Source organism: Bos indicus x Bos taurus, chromosome 3, assembly GCF_003369695.1.
Source record: "Bos indicus x Bos taurus breed Angus x Brahman F1 hybrid chromosome 3, Bos_hybrid_MaternalHap_v2.0, whole genome shotgun sequence".
Lineage (NCBI taxonomy): Eukaryota > Metazoa > Chordata > Mammalia > Artiodactyla > Bovidae > Bos > Bos indicus x Bos taurus.
This window is the reverse complement of record NC_040078.1, coordinates 106,280,851-106,283,518: the sequence shown is the minus strand read 5'-3', so window position 1 is coordinate 106,283,518 and position 2,668 is coordinate 106,280,851. Positions and strand designations below refer to the sequence as shown.

Genomic DNA, 2,668 nt, shown 5'->3' with positions numbered 1-2,668 from the left:
CCAGCTTCTTCCACTCCATCATTCTTATATCATCACCTCAGCAGTCAATCTTCCCGGGGAGTAGGGCTGTCTTTCTTTTCTGGAGAGGACCTTGAACTAGGGAGAGTTGAGGATGAGAAGACGCAGAGGTACTAGGTGGAGAAGGGTGTACCAGGTGTCTCAAGAAATCTCTGGGTACTCTTCATGCCCCTCAACCCCAACTGAGGCTCAGAATTTAGGCCCATCACCCAGCCAAATGCTGAAGCCCAGGATAGGAGGCCTCCCTGTGGAATGATCTATAGCCTTTGAAATCAGCCCTGGGTTGGAGGATCGGCCTTGAAGCCTCTCCTGTTCCTCAGTTGCCTAACCAACATCCAGTGGTCCAGTCAACAGGAATATTGTTGACTAAAAAGTATAGTCGCAACCTGAAAGTAGGGTGTTTTATTCAGTGGGAATGTTAGGACCTCAAGCCCGGGAGATAGCATTTCCAGTAGCCCTGAGAAACTGCTCTGAGGTGCTGGAGAAGCACTCAGGATATATAGAAGTTTGTAACAAAGGAGGGCAGGCAGTCTAAACACCAAAGATTACTGTTAATTAAGGAAAACCAGATATCTCATGGAATTTAGCGCTCTTCAATGTTTGGGAAGATGCAAGAGTCTCAGATTATTGAAGTCATTCCTTTCATGTACATCTCAGCTATCTGGGGCCACCATCCTGTTTTTATGATTTCTCACTACCCACCCTCCTCCACCCAACTCCTCAGCAATCACCATGGGTGGCCATGGGGGTGGCATCTGCTGCATCTCAAGCTTTGTTTCTCCTTTCAGGAGCCCTGATTCACATTTGGAGGCCGCAAATCACTGACAACTGTTACATCCTTGTTTATTGATATGGAAGGAAATATTCTATTTCACAATCTCTCACCATGGTCATAAATTCGACCATATTTGGGAGATGTTTCATGACCATTTTTTTTGTCCCATGGCACTAGGAAGCTCATCCCAGATCAGGCGAAAGTTCTTGTTGATATATCACTCCAGGTGTTAATTTCCAGATTCAGTTCAGTTCAGTTGCTCAGTAGTGTCCAACTCTTGCGACCCCATGGACTGCAGCATGCCAGGCCTCCCTGTCCATCACCAACTCCCGGAGTTTACTCAAACTCATGTCCATTGGGTCTGTGATGCCATCCAACCATCTCATCTTCTGTCATTCCCTTCTTCTCCTGCCTTCAATCTTTCCCAGCATCAGGGTCTTTTCAAATGAGTCTGCTCTTTCACATCAGATGGCCAAAGTATTGGAGCTTCAGACTCAACATCAGTCCTTCCAATGAATATTCAGGACTGATCTCCTTTAGGATGGACTGGTTGGATCTCCTTGCAGTCCAAGGGACTCTTAAGAGTCTCCTCCAACACCACAGTTCAAAAGCATCAATTCTTCAGCGCTCAGCTTTCTTTATAGTTCAGCTCTCACATCCATACATGACGATTGGAAAAACCATAGCTTTGACTAGACAGACCTTTGTTGGCAAAGTAATGTCTCTGCTTTTTTAATATGCTGTCTAGGTTGGTCATAACTTTCCTTCCAAGGAGTAAGTGTCTTTTAATTTCATGGCTGCAGTCACCATCTGCAGTGATTTTGGAGCCCCCAAAAATAAAGTCAGCCACTGTTTCCCCATCTATTTCCCATGAAGTGATGGGACCTGATGTCATGATCTTAGTTTTCTGAATGTTGAACTTTAAGCCAACTGTTTCACTCTCCTCTTTCACTTTCTTCAAAAGGCTCTGTAGTTCCTCTTCACTTTCTGCCATAAGGGTGGTGTCATCTGCATATCTGAGGTTATTGATATTTCTCCTGGCAATCTTGATTTTAGCTTATGTTTCATCCAGCCCAGTGTTTCTCATGATGTACTCTGCATATAAGTTAAATAAGCAGGGTGACAAATATACAGCCTTGACATACTCCTTTTCCTATTTGGAACCAGTCTGTTGTTCCATGTCCAGTTCTTTTTTTTTTTTTTTTTAATAGATATTTAATTGGATTAAAACAAATTTGTAAGTGTGCTTTCAAGCACTAGTATTTTCAGTCTAAGATACACTTTCTTTTTTTATGATATTATACATGTTTTAATGCCATTCTCCCAAATCATCCCCAGCCTCCCTCTCCCACAGAGTTCAAAAGACTGTTCTATACATCTGTGTCTCTTTTGCTGTCTCGCATACAGGGTTGTCGTTACCATCTTTCTAAATTCCATATATATGCATTAGTATACTGTATTGGTGTTTTTCTTTCTGGCTTACTTCACTCAAAAATATGGAATGCTTCACAAATTTGCGTGTCATCCTTGCACAGGGTCCATGCTAATCTTCTCTGTATCGTTCCAATTTTAGTATATGTGCTGCCGAAGCGAGCACCTATGTCCAGTTCTAACTGTTGCTTCCTGATCTGCACACATATTTCTCAAGAGGCAGGTCAGGTGGTCTGGTATTTCCATCTCTTTAAGAATTTTCCAGTTTATGGTGATCCACACAGTCAAAGGCTTTGGCATAGTCAATTAAGCAGAAATAGATGTTTTTCTGGAGCTGTCTTGCTTTTTCGATGATCCAGTGGATGTTGGCAATTTGATCTCTGGTTTCTCTGCATTTTCTAAAACCAGCTTAAACATCTGGAAGTTCATGGTTCATGTACTGTT

At 42.7% G+C, this 2,668-nt stretch overlaps 1 non-coding gene across 1 annotated transcript; it reads right to left on the bottom strand.

The window, feature by feature from the left end:
* Positions 1-2,283: 2,283 nt before the first annotated feature.
* On the bottom strand, positions 2,284-2,390 carry LOC113890557. Its single transcript, XR_003510522.1, has one exon. It is a non-coding gene; the product is annotated as a U6 spliceosomal RNA (small nuclear RNA).
* Positions 2,391-2,668: the final 278 nt, after the last annotated feature.